This window comes from Puma concolor, chromosome A1 (genome assembly GCF_028749965.1).
Source record: "Puma concolor isolate L17-30 chromosome A1, mPumCon1.1.hap2, whole genome shotgun sequence".
In the NCBI taxonomy this organism is placed as follows: domain Eukaryota; kingdom Metazoa; phylum Chordata; class Mammalia; order Carnivora; family Felidae; genus Puma; species Puma concolor.
This window is the reverse complement of record NC_141667.1, coordinates 68575402-68598238: the sequence shown is the minus strand read 5'-3', so window position 1 is coordinate 68598238 and position 22837 is coordinate 68575402. Positions and strand designations below refer to the sequence as shown.

General features: G+C 36.6%; 1 long non-coding RNA gene across 3 annotated transcripts in view; it reads right to left on the bottom strand.

The window, feature by feature from the left end:
* Nucleotides 1-22837, bottom strand: part of LOC147584221 (uncharacterized) — a 198412-nt gene that overhangs the window by 140875 nt on the left and 34700 nt on the right. For all 3 annotated transcript variants that reach the window (XR_015243034.1, XR_015243006.1, XR_015243030.1), the window contains 2 exons: nucleotides 17684-17816; nucleotides 1605-1648 (listed from right to left, as the gene is read on the bottom strand). This is a non-coding gene — a long non-coding RNA (uncharacterized LOC147584221). The remainder of the gene's footprint in view (nucleotides 1-1604; nucleotides 1649-17683; nucleotides 17817-22837) is intronic.

Here is a 22837-nt window from a genome sequence, read left to right as displayed (position 1 = left end):
ATGTGGAAAAATTGAAACTCTCACACATTGCCAGTGAGGATATAAAGTAATACTGCCACTATGGGAAACAGTTGGCAGTAACTCAAAATATTATACATAGAGTTACTATATAACCCAGCAATTTCTACATATGAAACTTATAAAAACTGATGTATAAAAAATATATGAATAGTGGAAACAACCCAAATGTCCATCAACTGATGAAAGGATAAACAAAATGTGCTCTATCCATACATTGGAATACTATTTGGCAATAAAAAAGAATAAAGTACTGACACACACAGTAAGGATGAACCTCAAAAACATTGTGTTAATGAAGAAAGTCAAGCAAAAGGCCACATATTATATGATTCCATTTATATAAAATGTCCAGAATAGGCAAACCTATAGAGATAAAAGTAGATTAGTGGTTTTCAGGAGCTGAGGGAAAATGTGAGGTGGGGGAGGGGAGTGATTATTAATGGGTTATAGGATTTATTCTTGGCATGATGAAATGTTCTAAAATTAGATTTTGTGATATTACACAATTTTTTAAGTACAATAAAAAACATTAAACTGTGTGTGCATTTTAAATGAGTGAACTCTAAGTGATATAAATTATATATCAATAAGATTTCTTAAAAGCATATTCACAGCAAAACTGTAACAAAAGAAAACTGAAAATAATCTAAATATCATCAACAATAGAACAAATAAAGAAACTTGAATATGCATGCCCTACAATATCCACAGAAGTAGAAATGAGTGAGCTTTGTAAGAGCATAGAGAAAAACCACAAAAACATATCACTGAATAGTAGGAGGAAGTTACAGAAGTACCAAGAATAATTCCATGTATGGAATTCAAATAGGTAAAACTAATCAAAGTAACACTTCTTTGACTCGATTATTCATTTAAAGGGAAAAAAAAATCCATGTCATGGTTAACAATTTGTCTATATTATAAAAAACTTTAATTTTATTTATTTATTTGTTTGTTTGTTTTTAAGTAGGCTTCATGTCCAGCATGGAGCCCAACACAGGACTTAAACTCATGACTCTGAGATCAAGAGCTGAGCTGAGATCAAGATTTGGATGCTTAAGTGACTGAGCCACCAAGACACCCCAAGAAACTTTAATTTTTAAAGTTAAAGATCATTCTGCTGTGTAAAAAGCCTTCCTCTCTAAAAATAAGCCCTAGCAACGTCTTTATCTTCACTCTGTACTTTATTTTACCAAATTCTTATTCAATGAAAGTTAAAAGAAAATAGCAATCTCTTGACACCAGAAACGTCAACATAGGTGGTAAAAACTAAACATTACAAAAACATCCCCTAAACATGGCAAACACAAGAGTCAGCCCGTATTCTATCCTACTGAGAGTGATAGCATGTTAACAGTACAAATGAGGGCAGGAGCTTCTATTCCAACTGGGCATGAAAGACTTCGTAGAGCTTCAGAGTATTTCAAGAACTTCTGCTTCAAATAGAAACAGGTTGTGAAATAGAGAACGTTTAAAAGCAAACTGTCTTTCTTTTGAGGCCATTTTCTCCTTTCACAATTCTCTGCTTACATATTTACAGTCTGATTAAATGAGAAATAAAACTACAGTGCTCCCACACTTACCAATTTTCCATGTGGTTTGCAAGATGATTTGGGTGGTATCATTTCTGAAAGAGAAGCGAGGGACAAGATCAATGGGTTTCTGGGTTCGACTAACAGGAGATTCTGATTCAGTGAGGCTTAAACATGTGAATATTTTGAAAGGCACCACCAGAAATTTTAAGAAAACCACTGAATTATAGACTTCTTAAAGTCTATAAGTGGCAGGCCTGTGACAGTGCAAGTTTCACATTATAAAATATGATAACTGTGTGAAGCAACTAGCTAGTTAGCAACATCAGAATGGTACAGGGCTGGCCAAGTCATCAAATCACAGATCTTGGAACATAAGCAGAGTCTGCTCTATGATAAGCAGAATAGCTGTCTTATCTAGTCAGAAAAACTGAAATCACACTCCAGTAGGAAGGCCCAACATTTGTTGAACACAAAATCAGTAACCAGAATGCATTCCTTAAGTAATGTACATTCCTCAAGGTACTTACTCCCAGGGAAAATGAGAAATTACATGATAAGGAGTTCTCATTCTCCAGGTATGTGCTAATATTTTTCTTCTAGATAGGTGTAAATAATCTCTACATTGTGATTGGGTCTCAGTTTTTACCCAAAGATTTTTATGCCTTTTTGCAAAAATGGACATTAGGAAACAAGAGAAAATTGTTAAGATCCAGATTTCTCTATTTCTCTAACGTGGCAATGAAGCAGTAGCACAGTATGTAAAACAAAAAAACAAAACAACAACAACAACAAAAAACCAAACAGCTGGAACTAAGGCAGAAAGAGCTAGAACTAACTGAATATTTTATCCATTTGTGGTTATTTAGATAATAGTCATCTCCTACAGACTTCACAGAAATTTTATAAGAAGTAATCTGATTTTTGTTAATGGTTTTCTCATAAGGTCCTCAAATTCCTTTCAAGGGTAGATTCTCTCCTGGGTTTTCCATGGATGCCACTTCCTACAGACATATGTTCATGAAGGGCCAAAGGAATTACCCAAATAGGATGGAAAGAGGGCCAAACACAGTAGTCCAGGCATGTGACAGAGCTGAACCTTTTTTGGTATCTACCAGTTCCCATCCCCCAGTGCCACCAGACCCCTCTCCAACAGAGCAGGCCTACTGCTCTGATCATACTTCCTCTAGGCTACACATCACAAAGAGGAGGTTTTCTCTCATCCCCTTATTTCTACCTGGGACTGATTCATTGGTTTAACTTCTCAACTTTCTTTGGAAAGGAAGTTACATAAATAAAAACTTTCTTCTTGTTAGGGCATGTTGACTAAAATAAAGTTATCTTTGACTCCCAATATATTTTGAGAGGACAAATGCTAACAATTAAACACTACATAGCAATATGCCTTTTGGATTTTATTCTTTCAAGAAGAGGAAGAATATGAGAATAAGAAAACATACAACTTGTTTAAAAAATGGCCAAAAACTTTAACAGATACCTCACCAAAGAAGATATATAAATGGCAAATAAGCTTACAAAGAAATGCTCCACATCATATATCATCAGGGGGAAAAAAATTAAAGCAACAACGAGATACTACTATACACCTATTAGAATGGCCAAAATCTGGAACACTGACAACACCAAATGCTGGCAGGGATGTAGAGCAATAGGAACTCTCATTCATTGCTGGCGGGAATGCAAAAGGGTACAGCCACTTTGAAAGAAAGTTTGGCAATTTCTTACAAAATTAAACACACTTTTACCACAAGATCCAACAATTGTGCTTCTCGGTATTTATCCAAAGGAGTTGAAAACTTCTGTCCACATAAAAACCTACACATGGATATTTATTGAAGTTTTATTTATAATTGCCAAAAGTTGAAAGCAACCAAGATATTTTTTAGCAGGTAAATGGAAACTATGGTACATACAGACAATGTAATATTATTCAGTGCTAGAAAGAAAAGAGCTATCCAACCATGCAAAGACATGGAGAAACCTTAAGTTCATATTTCTAAGGGTGATTTCATTCCGTGTGTGTGTGTGTGTGTGTGTGTGTGTGTGTGTGTGTGTGTGTTACTTTATTGTGGAAGAGAAATATGGAAGTATACCAATGGCATTCTGGTTTAGTGCAACAGTGATAACCTGATCTAAAATTACATCCACAATTTCACCTCCCATTTTTTTTCCTTCTTTCTTCCTCTCTTATCTCTTCCCCTATTCTTCTCTACAGTGTAGTCTTCTTTCCTAAATCTATGATGCTTTTTGGGTCATTCAGCAGTTTTCATAATTCTCCTTGAAGATTTTGGTCCTTGGAGCACATATATTCTTTCAGTTCCAGTTAATAAATATACCTTCATAACCTTCTTGGCTTAATAATATGAGAAACAATAGAATATGAGAATAATCTAACTGGAAATTAAGCATCATTAAAGAATGGAAGGACAAATAAACCATGAAAAGTATTTATATGTCCAGTTTAAAATCCTTGCTCAAATGATCAACTGCTGAAATAAGGATAAAGTAATTAACTTTATAAATTCAGCTAGCAAGACATATTTCTCCAAAAAGAATGAAAAGAGGGGCACCTCGGTGGCTCAGTCATTTGAGTGTCTAGCTCTTGATTTCAGCTCAGGTCATGATCTCAGGTCGTGGGATCTAGCCCACGTGATGGGATTCTGCTTGAGATTCTCTCTCTCCCTCCACGCCCCCACCCCAAACAAAACAAACAAACAAAAAACAAAAGAATAGAAAGAAAATGGAAAATTGGCCTTTACATTTTAAAAACACATTTTTCTTTCAAAATCGAATAAGGGAAAACTCTTATATTTTTGATGAGCTAATTTTGTTAAAACAAATATAATTAGGCCATGCTTTGAAAAATTTTAAGTGATAACCTTCTATGGATACAGAAATGAACCCCACTCCCAACAAGAATTAATTTTTGCCCTCTTAAAAAGTCTTTTTCCTTTTGTCTTTAAAATCTCTTTAATCAGCAACTGAGTGAGAAGAAGTAAAACGTAATAATAGAGTAGATGATGAACCTGAAGAGTGGGGGAGCACCCAGAAAACCAATAAATATTCATTGGAAGGCACTGCAGACCAGCTTAAGAACAGAAGCTGAAACTGGCAGTTTCTAAAGCTAAAAACAGGTGAGAGGATGAAGTATCTAGTAAACTTTGAAGAGACCCAAGTAGTCTATGAACTTCCAGAAGTGATCAGCTGGGGCTCTCTTCCAAGACAGAGACCACACAGGGAAGAGATCAAGTTAAGCAGGATAGTGACAACTGAGACAAAGGAGGAGAAAAAGCTTATGGGAAGAAACCAGGAAACCTCAGGAAGGAAGTCACCATATTACTTAATACTACCTAAAAACAACAGAAGAAGAAACTAGAAGCTAGAAATACTTCCTGAGTCATCTCCTTCTAAAAGTTGAGAAAAACTGGTTTCTCCTAAAATTTGGAAAGATGAGGATTGAGGTCAAATCTTATACCTTATGAAAAGGAAAAAAGAGAATAAAGGAGCAGAAAAACAGTACCAATAATGAAAGCATGCCAAAAGGATGTGCCCATATATCAGACCAAAACTACTTCAAAATGAGCAAATAGACATTAAGAAATGGTATAAGACGTGAAAAAACAATATCAGAATCATAAAAAAAAACCCTCAGAAATAAAGTGACAGGGCTCATACAAGAAATAAAAATAAGTTTTAAAAAACCATTTCAGTAATGAGGAATAAACAGAAGGAGCAAAAACCATTTCAGTAATGAGGAACACAGGAGGAGCAAAAAAGCAAATAAACATAATACATAATGCCTGAACAGAATTATAAGGTGAAAAGAAATATGTTAAAAATTAGAAAGGAATGGAAGACATAAATCAAAAAGGAACAAAGTTAAAAAGGATTTAAGAAACAGTGACAAATACTAAACATAAACAAAGAGACCCAATACTGATAACAGGAGCCTCTGAAAAAAAGAATACCTAAGCAAGGTTTGAGAACATTTGCCAAAAATTGGAAACTCAATAAAACTTCCCTTAAACTCTCTGAAACTACATATCGAGATTCATAATTATCAATACCGAGACATATGCTAGCAAAATGGTTGGACTTTGAAGAAAAAGAGAAATGCCCTTCGAGCACTTTTTAAAAACTGAGCAAGGGACTTACAAAGAAAAGGAAACTAGATATTCATCAAATTAATTATCTTTTGGCACTGTTTTATGCTACAAAGAAAATGCTATTAACATATATAGTTAAGACATTCTAGGGGCGCCTGGGTGGTGCAGTCGGTTGAGCCTCCGACTTCAGCCAGGTCACGATCTCGCGGTCCGTGAGTTCGAGCCCCGCGTCAGGCTCTGGGCTGATGGCTCAGAGCCTGGAGCCTGTTTCTGATTCTGTGTCTCCCTCTCTCTCTGCCCCTCCCCTGTTCATGCTCTGTCTCTCTCTGTCCCCAAAAAAATAAACACTGAAAAAAAAAAAAGACATTCTAAGAAAGAAAATGTAAGCCAAGGATTTTACCCAGCCCAAACTGACTTTCAAATATAAAGAACAATTGATATCAATGTGCAAAAAGTTAGTGACTGTGTTCCCATGAGCCCTCCTGAGGATCCGCTAGAGAATAAGCTTCAAACAACCTGTATAGCCAGAGAGAGATTACCATAAGACACTAAATAAATTTTATTTAAGCATTAAATAGTTTCATGTAGAACTACAACTAAATGACGATTAAAAGGAGAGAGTATACTACCTGATGACTCTAAGCTCAGACGACACAGATAGTAGAATCATTTTAAAAGGAGGGAAGGGAGAGAGAGAGAAAGAAGAGCATATGCAGAGCACATTTTTAACTGTTTGGAGTAATCATTGTTGGTAATAGCATTAGCACTGCTATTATGAATGTGTTGTGGTACAATGTGGAATAAAGCAAGGGGATAATTACAGGATGTTCAGCTTGGAAGAAAGGAGATGAAGGCATAGTAGAAAAGAAGCTAAGTTAAAAACCCAGTAATACTGAGGTATCCATAGTGCTCAGCTTGTGGTCTTGAAAGATCATTTCCACTAAAATAAACCAGGGCTTTTTAGAGCATGCCCTCAATAGGGTGGTATCACCTCCCTCACCACCAAGGAAGAGAAATTTGATTTGTTGGGGGATGAAAAAACTCTTTTAATACAGTGGTTTGTGGTCTTCCAAAGCTCAACTCTACCTAAAAAAAAATCTCATCTCTTAATATTTTATTTCTTTAATTAAGAATACATTAATTTAACTTTAATTTTCTCTTGGGGGTGGTGATGATTTTTTAAAAGGTTGAGAGATAGATACCATCTCAGAAAAAGAGTTGATTCCGGGACTAGGGAGGAAATACATAAAATAAATCTGGAGTATTTTGTCATGCCAGAGAGGAGGAAGCTATGAAAGATTATTAGGGTTATGTCAGGAGGACTCAAGAACCAACTTAAAGAGGCTCCCATCTGCCAAAGATGGACAATTTGAGCTTCACTAAAGATAATAATAGCAATGGACTGAAATCAGCCAAATATATTTGAATCCATCAATTCATAATGATACTAAAAAGTAGTCATTAGTCACCTTCAGAGATTAATATGGAACTAATTCATTATTTCATATCCTACGTTTTTATTAGGCACTATACCATTATTTTGTGAACTCGGTGAATTACGAGATACAGATTACTCCCATTACAAAAATAGAGACAACCAGACATAAAGTTTCCCCCCCACCCCACCACCCCATGGTCTTTCCAAATACCAATTAGAGTTTTACCAAAGAGACTAGGCCTGAGTCAGGTCAGGCTTCTGGATCCATCTTCCAAATACTATGCCAAGAAATAAAATTGATTTTTAAAAAATGATGAGTTTTTGTCAAAAGGATACAGAACAGCTATAAGTTCTGACTAGCCAAAACTGCATCAATTTGAGCATCAAAATAAATGATAGCAATGGGTTTTAATTGTTGAATAAGATAATAATCCACGTGTAGTGCCTGATAGAAAGGAAGGAAGGGGAAAAAGGGAAGAAGGAAGGAAGGAGGAGAGAGAAAAAGGAAGAGCAATTTATAATAATACAGTTATTTAGAATAAATATGAAAAGAATGATGGAATTAAACTGCAGCCATGGCAGTAATAATTAAATCATGCAAACATCAACAACAGATGCTAAAACTAATAGGAGAGTTTGATGAGAAACATGACATTTACATAATCTCAACACATCTCCCCACAAAGTACTTACTAATTAAAAAGGGATTAAAAATAGGTACTTCACTGTAAAGAAAACTAAACCTTTACAATAAAGAAACCTTAACCAAGTGATTCAATTTAGCATTACCAACAATGGGGAAAATTGATATTGTATGGCTCCTGATGTGATACACTGAGCAAAACAAAGCACCTGTATAATATTTCTGCTGAAAATACATAAATGGAATTGCATAATGAGGAAACAGCACACTCCAAAATTGAGGGACATCCAACAAAAACAACAATAACAACAAAAACTGACCTGTATTCTCCTAAAATGTCAAGATCGTAAAAGACAAGAAAATGTTTAGAGACTATTCTAGACTGAATAAAAATGAAGAGACAACTAAAAAGCAACATATGATCCTGAATTGAGTCCTGAATCCATTGTTAGAAAGGGCATCCATTGGGCCAATTAGCAAAATTTAAATAAGGTCTCTGGATTAGATGATAAAGTTGTGTCAATGTTAATTTTCTTATAAAGATGGTTATATTGTGATTACCTAGGTTGTATTGTGATTTTTTTTTAGAAACTGCATACTAAAATATATAAGGAAAATGGCACATCTTGCCTGTAACTCACTTTTAGTTGATTCAGGAAAAAGGAATAGTGCATGTATTGCACACACTTGAAGAGACAGAGACAATGACAAAGCAAATGTGGTAAAATGTTAACATTTGGTAAAACCAGTAAGGATATAGGATGGTTCTTTGGCTATTCTCATAACTTCTTTGAAAACTACATACTACTTCAAAATAAAAGGTTAAGAAAAAGCCTCTCTGTTAAACAACTCTTGGGTCAAAGAGGAAATGAAAACCAAAATTGCAGATTATCTTTTTAAGAAAATAATAATAAAAACACTGTATTATAGCCAATGAAGAAAACCTATGGTCTCAAATATTTATATTGCTAATTAAAAAAATCTAAGTATTACATTCAAGAAATTAGAAAAGGCAAGCAAAATAAATCCATGAGAAAGCAATATAACAAACATAAAACCAGTGGTTAATAAATCAGAAAAAAAAGAAAATGAGTAGAATAAATAAAAATCAGATTAACAAAATAAAAACAATAAAATAACCCATGAACAAATTTATTCAAAGAAACATGCAAGTTACAAAACAGCATATAGTATATATTCCATACTTCCCATGTCCTGCCTCACACTCTCTTGACCCAGCTTTGACTGCAGTCATTGCTGTGGTAAGTAATGCACACAGGTGCACCCTATTCCTCAGTTCACCATGGGGTGTTCTGGAGCTATGGCCAAGATAAAACAATCCATCTGAGAGCTGACAGAATTCCCAATTTACTGGCATAAGATCCAAAGCAATCTCTTAAAGTGAAGGAGATATACAAGCAGGCATATGTCCACAGACAAATAGAACAATGGAATAGTTTATTAAAGGCTCTGCTAAGCTGCCAGTTCCAGAAAGACACGGTGTGAGGTTGGGGGACTCTCCTTCCAGATGTAGTTATGTGTATTGATCTATATAGGTTATGCTGTCCACACCTGGAATCTGAGAAACAGGGTGCCAGTAGGACTGGCCTCTCTCACCATTATTCCTGTGACCAATTTGCAGAATTTGTGTTTTCTGTCCCCTCAACTTTATTCTCGTCTGGACACTTGCTTCCAGAAATGCAGTATGGGTTCCACCGAAGTTGAAGCTTTGACTACCATGAGGACTTTGTGAAAACAGGTAAAGAAAGGAATCACCATATTGGTGGAGATAACTGACTCTAAATACCCGAGGGGCAAGGTTTGCCGTTACACAATGAGAGCAAGAGGAGTATGTGTGAAACCCAGCAAAATCACTGGGATAATATGTTTCCATATTCAGTGTTCTGATAAATTTCAGCTGAAGAAAGAGAGCTAAAGATATTGAACACTCAACATATATGTCAGGCATTTGTTTTACATGTACTTTCCCACAAAATCTTTTTTTTTTTTTAAGTTTATTTATTTATTTACTTACTTACTTACTTATTTATTTTGAGAGAGAGAGAAAGCACGAGTCAGGGAAGGACCGAGAGAGGGGAAGAAAGAGAATCTCGAGCAGGCTCCATGCTGTCAGTGCAGCCTGATGTGGCGCTCGAACTCACCAACGAAGAGATCATGACCTGAGCCCAAGTCAGAAGCTTGATCGACTGAGCCACCCAGGCACCGTTCCCACAAAATCTTTATAACAATCCTAAGGTATAGAAATTATTTCCTTCACTTACCACAGAGAATGACAGGGCAGAGTAAACCCAGATTGGTCTGACATCAGAATCTGTGTCTTTTAATCATCTCACTCCATCTTAGGGCACTGAGAGGAAACTTGAGACATGGCCCCAACCTCACAAGAACACTGTTGGGAAAAATCTCCATCTGTGACATCCATAGATGTCATCCACACTTGAAAAATCCTATGCAAAATAGTAAAATCAATGCATTTGGACTCTGGAATACTCCAGCCTCTTTCTCCTTAACTGATTTAGAAACTCGCCTTTTACAGGTTTACACTGCTGTTAGATCACCCCTTTATTGACCAGATAGCTAGCCCAGGCCTATTCCTAATTCTGTAAAGGTATCTCCTGCTCCATTCCCACGTTTCGTTGAAATTACCATAACTTTGTTGTCATAGGTCCAACTGAGTGTCATAAAAACAATTTTAAAAGTTGACTCATACTAACATATGACCAATATACATAGCTCTGGAAACAAGTTTAAAAACAATGCTATTATACCATCACTAAAAGTGAAGGCTAGCTATAATTTCCTTCAAAAGACCTAATATAGTACTATAGTACAGTAGAGAGATATATGAAGATATTCTAAAGCCATTCTATGTGGTAAATAAATTAATTAAGCATAGTACATTTATTTAGAAAATGATTACAATTGTCCATGGACAAAGTTAGTGAATTTACTAACATCTTAGAATTTACTACATCTTAGAACAAATATGGTCAACATAATTCAGTGTGTTCCTTACTCTAGAGAAGCCAAAGATACCAGAAGAGAGCAATGGCCTTACAAGAGCACAATCTCTCTAGATAATAAAAATTTTATGTAAGAAGAATGAGCAAAACAGGTATTAATGGGCAGGAACACATCACAGTTCCAAACTAATATATTCACTCAGTTTCTCACTTTAAGCCCCAGAAGGCACCATCAACAAGTCTTCTTATCCCACAGAAGAAATTTAATATTTATCTTTCTATTAGGCTTATACCAACTACCTAAATAATACAATACACTAGAGAAGCCATGAATAATAGCATGGATTTTAAAAGCTGTATAAGGTAAATAATCCCTTTTCTGCTTGGAAAACAAAGCTAAAACCTCTGCCAACAAGCATATTACTGAGTACTTTCTGGACACAATGCTCGTTAAACAAGTATTTACTGAGTACCTACTATGTACTATACCAGACATTATGCTTAGACCCTGAGGCTACAGTTGATGGTAAAAGCCTCTCAGCCCCTGGTGATCCCTACACCTCCAGTTATTCATCCTGTGTAATCCCCTCCCCTTGAGTATGATCTAGACCTAGTGACTCCCTTCTAATGAACAGAAATGACAAAAGTGATTGGATGTCACTTCCGAGATTAGGCCATAAGGATACTGTGGCTTCTGTCTTGGATTCTCTCTCTCTCCCTCTCTCTCGCCCTCTCTCTCTCTCTCTCTCATCAGTCACCTTAGGGAAAGCCACCAGCCATGTAAGGAGGCAGCCAGGCCCATATAAATTAGCCTGGAAGTAGATCACCTAGATCTGCCAACTACCACAGGAGTGAGCTTGAGAGATCCTTCAGCCCAACCTCAGGAGAGATCCTGAGCCAGAGACACCCAGCTACACCACACATAAATTTCGAACCCACAGAAACTGTAAGGTAATAAATGTGTGCTGTTTTAAGCTGCTACATATGGGGTTAATTCGTTAAGCAACAACTGAGAACTATTACACAATGGTTTATAACACAAACAAGGTCCTTACCTAAGTAGAGCTTACAACTGAGTGGGTAGAGATGGATAATAAACACAGACATAGATAATATAATTTCACATAATTTTAAATGCTATGGAGAAAGTCAAACAAAGTAACGGGACACAGGGTGACTGCATAAGTGAATGGAAAAGGAAGACCTCTCTGCAGAGACCGGAGCAAAGTGGGCCTTTGCATTCGAGGCGAAGTATAAGTGCTATTATAATAAGTTAAATGAAAAGGTAGATATGAGAATCCAGCTAGCTCCTTTTAAACCAAACATTAAATAAATTTGCAAAACTATAAAGCAATGCCATTCTTTTTAATAATTTTTGTTTTTAAAAATACAGTTTTAATTAAAATGTCGGGTAACATGCATTATTGTCTTTAAATGAATTAATAAATATGTTTAAATTTTGTTTAAATTTCTAATATAATAAATATAAACAGCTATAACTCACATAAACAAAGTCTTTTGAGGATCCTCAACAATGTTTAGGAGTGTAAACAGGTGCTGAGACCAAAATGCAGAAGAACTGCTGGTGTGGAGTACTGTAGCAAATGCTATGGAGTATGGCTCTCATTCTATGTTGAATGGCAAAAAAATTCCATTGAAGGATTTTTAAGCAGGAAGATATGATCTGATTTAAGTTCTTAGAGATTATCTGGAGTTCTGTAAGGAGAATGGACTACATGGGAGAGAAAGGTGGAAACCTGGCAGTACTTGGCAAACAATTACCCACACATGTTTTCAGGCAGACCTGAAGAGGATAGTTCTGAAACTGGGGGGTTGGATTTTTTACATCAGAAAAAAAAAAATCCCATGTGAAAATAACCGGTATCTCTATTATGCAACTGAAGATGTGCTATATCATATTAATTTAAAAATAAAGGAATAAACAAATCCTGATGATTTTCAATGCAACATGGAATTTCCTTTCATTTTTTCCTCAGGCCCTGGGGATTTATTTCAAGCCCTTATGTTGTACTCTGTGGACTTTACCTAGGCACACCATATAATTTCTAAGCAAAATAGCAAATTACACTTTGGTGACATTTTCTGCAAGATGAAACAATCAGAAAACAGGGCTACCTGCTGGCTACATTCGGCTTTGCTTTTGCCATTATGAAATTCATGCTTCTATAAATTGGCAGTAATAGAATTTCACCTACCTTATAAATAGCACTTTTCAAGTTGGATAAAATGTTATCTCCAACAGCGGTGTGCCACAGAAATAGAAAACAAACAAATCAAACAAAAAGCCCTCTAATTTTTGCATTGTTGGATGAAATGTGGTGGGCTTTTTTTTCCTGCCAACTATCAACCCACAGAAACAACAGGATCTAGTCTGAAGTTCTATAAAGATTTCAGTTAAGATGAATGACTATGGATGTTTTAGATATCTTTACTGAACTTTTCTGCCAACTTCAATGAATACTCACTCAACACTGTCAATGACTAGTAAACCCTAGCTTGATTTTTCTCCCATAAGTAATATTACAGAAAATATAGCTACAATACTAGGAAAAACAGAAATTATATGTCTTCCCAAATTATAGGAATTTCTGATCTTGTTCATATCTTCCTTTGTGAATTAAAACACCAAGGTAAGTGCCTACCTAGTGTAACCTAAATATAGTAACACATCTTACTCATTAACATTAGTAATCTCCCTTTTTACCTTTAGAAATGTAAAAAATAAAAACAAACAAAAAAAAACCTCCAATAATTTTATTTTCTCTGAGTAGAAAAGAAAAATCTGCATGGCAAAAGAATAAAATGTAACACCATAAAGAGAAAGGAAAACCTGCTAAGGATTTGGTGTAGTATGCCTGATTTGGGCAACAGGGTACTATTTTAGCTTACATTGCTCAGCCTAGCTTTCAAGACAGGGAAAAGTAAGCAGAAGAAAGATCAGATTTTTAAAATTCTCTTTGGGCCAGCCTCAGGTAAGCAATTTTAATATAGCTATTGACCAGTGGAAGAAAAGAAATTATTTTCCTGGACATGTGATTACAAAATCAAATGTGGAATAAATGCAAACAAACCTGATATTAAAAGGCATAGCTTCTATGAAATGAAAGTGTGATTATTTTTTAAGCACTCTTTCCAACTTAATGAAATTTACCAGAGTGAATTTTAAATAGTATGTCTGAAATAGCACTTTATTTGCAGAAATTCATTTCATGCAAATTTTCAAAACTGTATTTAAAGTAAAGTACATCAGGCTTATTAAATTATGAGCATGATAGCTAGAACAAGGAAACCCTGGAAGTCAGTTTAATTTCCTTCTACTTCTCCCCTTCTCATATCCTTTTCTTTCACTCTTATTGACAGGCTCTCAAGACCCCACTGTTCCTGCTCTGTGGGGTGGTAATTGCCATATGAAGCAGGAAGCTTTAAACAGAAGAGGAATTAAGTATGCCAGGGCCAAGCTTACCTGTGGAAGCTGCCATCATCATGTGATTTTAAAAGTTCCAAAAGACCTCCTTGCCCTCCCTCCCAAATTTTTCCCACTGGCTTCTACTTCAGAGCCAGAAATTGCCATAATTTCTACTCATTGACCCAAGGAAGTGAAGACTCTTACCTAAATACCAATATTATATATGAGAAAGAGTGTAGCAAGGTTTAAGTGGAAGGATAAAGAATGAACGTATAAGAGTTGTGAACCTGGCACATCAGTGGGAGACTCTGAAATCCAAGCTAATTAAAGTGGAAATTTCGTCTACAATATACTTGGTAAGGGTGAAATGAGGTAGATATAGGGTCAGTAAACTGGAATCTTAGTAGATAAGTAACATGGTGAGTAATGAGTGTTCAATTTCCAGAGAAAAATGAATCTTCTCACTGGAGCAGAAGTCCAAAGTCTTGAGAAAAGCTGATTCAGGAGATACAGGGAAAAGTAGGCACCAAAGAAGCAAATCAGAGATAGGTCAGATGAGTTTTTCCCTGGGGACATCTTAAAGGCATCAGACAACTTCCTAATTGATAACAGAGAATATGATCAATTTTTACTCAAACATTTGAGATCACAGCATAGAAGTAAAGTGGAGTTGTCTAGTTGGTTGACAGTAAGTATCTGTAACTTAAAAGATCAAACAAGACTGATGACCTAAGAGAAAAAAATTACAACTCATCCACAGTGAGTTGATGGAGTGACATCACCAGGAAAATATATTAAAGAGTAAGACAGAGAATACAGCTGCAAAGACCAGGAGTAGCTACTTAGCTAGAAAAGGGGCAAGAGAAAGATTTTGGGATGAAAAAGAGGAGCCAGAAGGGTCTAGAAAACTAAAGGAAGAAAAAAAATTTCAAGAAAAGTGTAGACAACAGTGTCGATAGTTGGAGAGAAGCAGACACAATAAGGACTCTGAGTAGAGTAAGATGGAGGGCACTGATGAGCTTTCACTGCATAGATTCAGTCAAATATAACAGGCAGTATAGGCTGTGTAAAAAGAAGATGGAGGCACAAAATATAATCTACTCACTGGCCATTAAAGGAAATAGAAAACCGGATGATAACTCAAGGAAGCAGTGATGTCAAGGGAAGAATTTTCTCATGGTAGAGGAGACCAAAAAGAGAAAGTAGATCTTATTTTCTCCTTCTGGCTTGAAGGTAAATAGTGAGCACAAGTAGGCAAGACATGTTTTGACCACAGGTCCCTTTAGAAAACAAACTGGGATATGGAGCGCCTGGGTGGCGCAGTCGGTTAAGCGTCCGACTTCAGCCAGGTCACGATCTCGCGGTCCGGGAGTTCGAGCCCCGCGTCAGGCCCTGGGCTGATGGCTCAGAGCCTGGAGCCTGTTTCCGATTCTGTGTCTCCCTCTCTCTCTGCCCCTCCCCCGTTCATGCTCTGTCTCTCTCTGTCCTAAAAATAAATAAACGTTGGGAAAAAAAATTAAAAAAAAAAAAAAACAAACTGGGACAAAATTAACTCCCCCTCGAAAGTAACAGATGTTGGTGTCTCTGCCAGATACATTGTTAAGGAATGAAAGACATTTCTGCAAATACTCCTCACTCCATTGCACCCCATCCCACTCCCACCCTGCAGACACTGTGTGCTTTCTAGCAGTTTCCCACCCACAGGACCTCCGTTCAGCCCTTTCCTGCATCAGGCCTGGTGGTGCTAAGACCCATTCACCTCCTCTGTTTCAGCTGAGCCATCTACTTGCCTCTAAACCAAGGTTTCCCAGCTTCTGCACTATTGTCATATTGAACCAAATACTTTTTGTTGCCGTGGCGGTGGGACTTCCTGTGCATTGTAGGGTGCTTAGGAGCCTCCCTGGCCTCTCCCCACTAAATGTCAGTAGCATGCTCTCCTACAGTCCCAACAATTAAAAAAGTCTCCATATACCGCCAAATGTTCTGGGGGCAAAATACTTCAATGCCACATGGAGAATCACTGCTACAGACACTTCTTTCTCTTGATTCTTCCTAGAGTTCAATACGCACACCCTCTCCCACCCAGTTTCTCCCACATTTCCTGTCTCTGAAACAAGCAAATGACACTTTTTTCTTTCCAACAATTTTTCACAAGTCTAAACAAATACAATCCTGAAAAATTCCACTTTCAAGTATGCTAACGAAATGGCCATGCCCCTAGATTCCAGGGGAGTGTGATGGGAAAGGAGGGCTGCAGGTTCCATGCTCCCTTCCTGGGATTCCTTCTTGGCTAAGCCTGGGATATGGCTGCATCCCAATTATGGTGACACTGGATGCCAGACCCACCTCCTGATTCACAGTCTTGGACACACATAAAGGTTGCACAGCCATTAGATCCGGTAGGTTGGCTTCATTATTTCTTGTCAGGTTTTGGCCTCGCGGCCCCCCCTTTTTGCCAAAAATTTCAGTGTAGTTTCTCGGCAGTCTGTTCTTCTTTTGCTAGTCCTCTAACCTCTATCCTTCCGATATTCGGATTGCCCAAGTTTTGGTCCATTATTTATAGACCTTGTATCACATGTAGAGACTTATGGCTCCTAGCCCTCATCCAGACAGGAGAGTGAGGAATAGCATCTCCCACTAGACTCCAAGTCCCCCTCCTTGGCCCCAGGCTGCCCTGCAATGACCTGTGCTCACTCCTTTAGTCTTCCAGGTGGTCTCCAAGGCTCTGGCTGTGTGATCGAGCCCTCTCCCCAGTCTCATTTTTCTCTGCACTTTTCATTTGACTAAAACATCTTTTTGAGTGTTGAAACTAGTTTGAAATGTTAGACTTCAATAAATTCTTCCCATAGTCCAAGCAAGGAAGTACATCCTTGCTCAGTTAAAGTGAAAAAATAACAGATACATATTGAGTCTAATAAATTATTAATAAATTTTAATGGATGACACTTGCTTCACCACTTTTCAAAAGCCTCTCTGAGTCATTATTTTTGTCCTTTCCCTCATCCCTCTGAGGAAGTAGTTCTTTACCAGGTCAAGTCATTTTACACAGACCCCAGCACTAACTGATAATTTAGTTATCTTAGGGTTACATCCCTGACCTCTTGATCAGTGCAGACATTAAAAGTTCTTGCTTCTAACACTCATACATATATCCACATCATTCAACATCATTCTCCTGTAGTCTATTAGTCTCCTTAGGGTCAATTAGCAGTTTTTAAACCAAGATTAATACAAATAAAAAAAAATGGTATGGGTTATTATGGGAACATCTCCACAACCTACTAATAACTTAAAAATACAAATTATAAAATAATACAGTTAGCAAAATGTCTTGTGTTTAGAAAAATATATACAAAGCAAAATTATATATATAATCATTTGTATATATAAGTGATTACATGTACATACTATGTATACATTTATAAATCCGTATATACGTATATGTATATATAATTTCCAAACATAAAGCTAGAAAAGTTCAAAGACAGAAACCACACTTCAGCAGGGTTACCTTTGAGGAGTCTGGCACTGGAGAGAAGCTGACCCATGGGGAGAATCTTCTATAGTGCTTCACCATGTGGATGCAGGGTAGAGAGACCATTCCCCAGGAGATGAATGTCAGGGTGTTCCTCCTTCACCTGATTCTGTGTTTTAATAAGTAAAAAAGTACATAAGAAAAAAAAGTTCTTACTTCTACACTCGGCCACTTTATTTTTGGAAATATATTTGCATATGTCTTTGGAATCCTCTCTTTGAATGATTTCATTCATTGTAATATAAGGCAATATTTATTGGTCCCATAAAAAGGAAAGACGTTTGGTCTCCTATCTTTCTCATGTTTTTATCATCGTGAGGATGGTTACCATTTATCAAAAACAGTCTATCCTTAATAATACTCTCCACCTGGCTCCCAGATCAATCAACATGCCTGTAAATATTTTTCTTTCAGCCCTCTACCCTCATATAAACACCTAGAGGAATAAGTGCCTGTTTTTCCACTACCTTCTGGATAATTCCTTTAGTCCCTGCTCCAAAAAATAACTAAACACTTCCCCTAAGGCTTTCATAAAAAATTCCTTCTAAATCCTACCAATTCTCCTCTCAAACTATATAACCTAGCTGAGCCACTGACTCCAGCATATACCTAACTTGAAAGAAAGAAAGAAAGAAAGAAAGAAAGAAAGAAAGAAAGAAACAAGAAAAAGGAAGGAAGGAAGGAAGGAAGGAAGGAAGGAAGGAAGGAAGGAAGGAAAGAAGGAAAGAAGGAAAACAGAAAGGAAGAAAGGAAGAGAGAAAGGAAGAAGACAAAGAAAAGTCCAACCAGAAATGTCAATACAGGAGTCCAGGATATCCACTACCACTTTACTTAGGACTGACAGGACACACACACACACACACACACACACACACACACACACACACAAGCCCAGCCCTTCCCTTGAGCAAAGACTCTTGAGAATCTGTAGAATGTATATATTGAATCGATCTACTCATGTCACAGATACAACAGGAAAGAGCTTTCAGATCATTCTATTTCCTAACCTGCAAGATGAAGAATTATCATTTATAATCATTTCCCACTGCTAAAAACTCAATACATTAACAGTAACTTTAACTCTTGGTTTATAACCAAACTTTTTATTTAACTGACCTGGAAGGTTGATTAAAATTCCATTTGGTGTTATAATTTAAAAACAAGTGAGATGACACTTCTAAGAATACATACACATCCACTTTTTTGAGTCATTTGGAAGGATTATAGAAATAAATGAACTGCACAACGAAACCAGTAGAAGTGAGAGTTGGTCCCTGTGGGTGTGTGGGGATTGAGTATAGCGAGGAAGTGATAAATTGGGAAAGGAGAACAGGATGCGTCTCTCTTTAGGCCACAGAAAATAACATAGGAAACTGTTAAAGAGTGTAGGAAGGGTTTTCTCCCACTTCTTTCCTCCCACAGGAAGTCACTAATACTTTCTGAGAAAAGAGATAAGTCGTCTAGTTTTTACCCATTAGTTAAAAACAGCAATTTCTAGACTTAAGCATATTAGTGAGGACTGCCCTTTACAACAGCTCAAGAAAACTCCACTTAGAAAGAAAACACTTGACAGTAATCCCTGTTGTTTCTAAGGTAAACCCACTCTATATTAAATGTAACTTTAAAACTGTGACTTTTATAAAGAATAGCAAGTGGGTTAATACTGGAAATTCTAAGGCCTTGCTAAAAACACTTCAAATGTAAAATAATCCTTATCTAGAATTAATGAAGCAAAAGGGGGAGCATAAACAAACGTATGCTTTTAAGGGGCATTTTAAGTATGAGTATATGACATGCCAGCCTTTTGAGAACCTTTGGTAGAAACAACTGAGTGGACCTACTTGGTGCCCCCATTTCCCTCCTTATACCCTCCTCTGAATGACGTGAAGTAGGTAGCTCATATGGGGAAGTAGGTAGCTCATAACAGATCTTAGTCTGGCATCCTTAATCCAGAAAGACACTTTAAGAGGCCAGGTCAGTTTCCATGGAGGATGAGGCTGGAACATCTCCCTTCCACTCCTTACTCCCCCCATACAGGTGCTTATTCCCTGGGCTGTCCCCAGAATTAACCTTGAAGCCCGGCAATCAGAGAAGACAGACATATATTCAATCTGGTAAAAGTCCTGAGGCTAACTTCTCATCTCTAGAATTTAACCACTTACTAGCCTGCTCCTAAATCATTTTCACTAGGTCGTGATGAAAAAAACATTTTTATCTCTAATTCAATCACAATTTATGGTTCCAAGAAGAAAATAATGGCATTGAAAGTCAAAAGTTATTTACAGAACTTCTGATATGTTCTGCCTTCTAGTAACATGTGATTCTTTCCATAGTTCTATTTTTTATACTGACTCCAAAGAAATAGGTTCTTAACTGTTTAACAATTTTGAAATTATTATATAATCTTTTTAAATTATTTAGAGATCTACATTTAAAGACTTGAAAACTAGAGAGAATTTACATTGTTGACTTCCACAAAACAGCACATATTCAATACATACCATCCTAAAATTTTGGGATGGGTGAGTGTTGGTTTACAGGTATGTGTTGTAACCTGAATGAAAATACCCCTGAAAAGAATATCTAATTTCCATTGCCATTTGGCATGCCAAGCTCTGGAGGTTCTCTTTCTCCCTGTTTTAGGATCTCTATTCCCTTCACACGTGCTAACTCAGCCCACATTGTTTTGTTGACATGTAGAGAGTGAGGCTAGGGTATAAGTCTTAACAGGTTAGCATTTTGACTGCTAGAAGACTAATATTACTAGGCAACATATCCATGTTTCTTGCCTGATAATTAAGACCCATATTTCGGGGATCCACGGAATCTCAACACCCCAGAAATGCCATGTAGCATTAAATATTTCTGTGCTTTCTTTCCCACTGTTATGGGCTAAATTTGTATCCCCACCTCCCCCAAAATTACTTTGCATAAATAATTACATTAAAATGAGGTCATTAGTTTGGGCCCTGGTCCAATATGACTGGTGTCCTTATAAGAGGAAATTTGGATATAAACATGCACACAAAGGAAAGACAGGAAGAAGGCACAAAGAATATGATAAGACAGGAAGAAGACTATCATCCACAAGCCACAGAGAGAGGCCTGTAACAGATCCTTTCCTCAAGGCCCTCACAAAGAAGTAATCCCGCTCACACCTTGATCTCAGACTTCTAGTCTCCGGAACTGTAAGAAATTAAATTTCTGTTGCTTAAGCCACTCAGTCTGTGGTACTTTGTTATGGCAGCCCTAGGAAACTAATACACTTACCAAAGGAAGAAGAGTACAGGAAGTTTTAAGATGCCAAAATGACAGATTGTAAAACAGTAGGAAATGGGGAAGTTCATTAAGATGACAAGTGGGAGCCAACAGGTTACATAAGAGTACAACTGTTATGCACTCCCCATAAAGGAAAGGATTAATTTTAGGTCCTGCTGGACCATGAAGAAGGTGTAAATTAAAGAAAATTATCTCTCCAATCCTAGGTTTAAAGAAAAAGAAAACCCCATAGAACACTGAAATATAAGATACAAGGTAGAAAAAAGAAATCTGCCATATTGAAAGTCTATTACTTAAAATAAGTAGTCCTAACACTTGAATACATAAGACATTATACAAAGTCTTTGAAGCTGCACAGTGGCAATTCTAGGATTCCTTTATAATGCTGAAAAAAGTCCCACTAATGGACTTCCAGGAAAACGCTAGTAAAAACAGGCCTAGGATAATTGCAGAACAGTGAATTTAGGCTGGTAAGAAATAGATTTCAATTATATTTATCTAATCATTGATAATGGATTTTCCCCAAAGTAATTTTTTTATATCTACAAACTTCCTTTTACTAAATAATGATATATAAATGGTGACTTGAAACAAGTCATTAATCAATTTTGGCTCTCTGTTTTCCCATTTATAAAATTGAAAATACATGGGTTATAGCTACACAAATACTTGAGATACCCAGACTGAACTTACTATCTTCCTGGATAAGAGCCAGCAGAGGTGGCACATACAAAGAGCATTTAGTATATAACACGTTATTCTTTTTTGCTCTGATCATTCTCATTCTATCATCCTGCTCACTAGGGTGGAGAAATGTGCCATCTAATGTTTCACAAAAGAGAAAACATTTTTCTGTCTTTCATGTCGTGGGGAAGCCTGAATTATCTTAATCATACATTGTGTTCTTGTCTTAAACATCAACACTCCCCTTGGTTTTCTATCCATGAGCCAGAATATTGGGTTGATTATTCTCCTGGAAGCACACTCTTTGCCAAGGTTTACCATTATTTTTCATTAGTTTCAATTCTGAAAGGAAGGAGACAGAGCCTATATATGATGATGAATGGGGTTAAAGGCCCAAGGACTAACATGATTGTATAAGAAGCTACTGCTGGGTGATATATGAACATATTGGAGTAATACATGCTAAAAATGAGGAGGCAGCACAGAGCAGTTGGCAGGACAACAGGCAGCCTAAATTACATCATTCATTTAATAGGTCTAACATATGGTAGCTATTAGATCTCCAAAACAAATGCAAGGCTAACCAACACTCTCATAGAAAAAAGGCTTCCATTCTTAATTTTTTTTTTTTAATAAAAGGCCTCAGTCCAAGTTGCTGCCAATTCCAACACAATAATAACATATATCTCTAAACGAAATAATAATCTGGACCTTGCCAAGAAATTAACAGTTTCACCTGATAATGTATGCTTTAAAATGTTAAATGTTCTTGTTTTTGTCTTTCACACATTTCTTAAGGAGCTATGCAGGAATTCAATGGGATAATTTAATGGTTTTAAGCAGCAACTGAATTCTGTAATATATAAATCAGCTCATAATTGTTTTCCGAATGAAAGATACAAATGCTCTATATTAAAGCTGGCCTTTGCTTAAAGCAAGTGAAACATATCTTTGATTCTGTCATTTTCCAATTAATCTCATTTTTGTGTTGCAAAAAACATAGGAGAAAGCTCCAGTGATCTTTTGGGGACGTAATTTTGCCCTTGTTTTACATGGTTTTCAAATAGTTACCCTAATCAGAAAAAAAAAAAAAAAGAGAAAGAAAGAAAGAAAATGAGTAAAAGAGCAAAGTACAACCACTATCCCTCTATTAATAATCCCCAGAAA